Genomic DNA, 1,067 nt, shown 5'->3' with positions numbered 1-1,067 from the left:
TCACATGCATAACCAAATTACATTTGGAAAGTGAGCAAATGGATAGGATTTTCTGATTACTGTCTCCCCAGAGGACAACATGACAATTTCCTTATAAGCTAGATGGAAACAGAGAAATTCATCTTTATGTCTTTATATCCTAAATTCTTATTTGAAGCAAAAGAGAAAAGATGTATTTTAAATGATACTTTGCCTTCATTTACACATCTGCAAAATTTCTTTAAAAAAGCCACAGTAATATAATTTTGGTAGATCAATCACACATTTTTAAAAATTTGAGATGGGATTTCATTATATTTCCCAGGCTTGTCTCCAACCACTGGGCTCAATCCATCTTCCTGCCTCAGCCTCCTGAGTGGCTGGGATTACATGTGCATGCCACCATGCCCAGCAATCACATTTCTATTAAAGTCACAATTGCTGTGCTGTGGAAAAGTGAATATATCTTTCTACAGACCTTACTTAGTATTTCAATACAGTCATCAAAATTTCTTGAGAGGTACATGAATGATATCTGGAACTGTGTCATGAATAAAGAGACTATGGGTAATGAAAGGACTTTATACCTTAGCTACTTCTTAGGCGCCCTTCAAAACTCATGCTGAAATTTAATTGCCATTGTGACAGTATTAAGAGGTAAGACTATTAAGATGAATCAGACCATGAGGTCTCCACTCTCATGAACAGACTAATGTTGACAAGGCAGTAGTGAGTTTGGTATTACTAGAGTGGGTTGGTATGAAAGTGAGTTTGGCCCTCTCTTCCTTGCTCTCTCTCACGCCCTTGTGCTTCCACTTTTTGTCATGGGATGCCACAGCAAGAAGGTCCTTGCCAGAAGCCAGCTCCTTGATATTGGACTTTCCATCCCTCAAAGCTGTGAAGAATACATTTCTTTTGTTTATAGATTACCCAGTCTCAAGTATTATGTTATAGCAGCAGAAGATGGACTAAAACAGCTGCTTTGCCAACTAGGTTACTTTTTGGCAAATCTTCAACCTTCATTACCCATGTTTCCCTCCCCAAAGCTGTTATTTAAATGAAGTGAAGAAAAAGGCATATACTTTATC

The sequence above is a fragment of the Rhinopithecus bieti genome, unplaced genomic scaffold (genome assembly GCF_001698545.2).
Source record: "Rhinopithecus bieti isolate Rb0 unplaced genomic scaffold, ASM169854v2 scaffold_34276, whole genome shotgun sequence".
Lineage (NCBI taxonomy): Eukaryota > Metazoa > Chordata > Mammalia > Primates > Cercopithecidae > Rhinopithecus > Rhinopithecus bieti.
Note: the sequence above shows the minus strand (reverse complement) of the source record.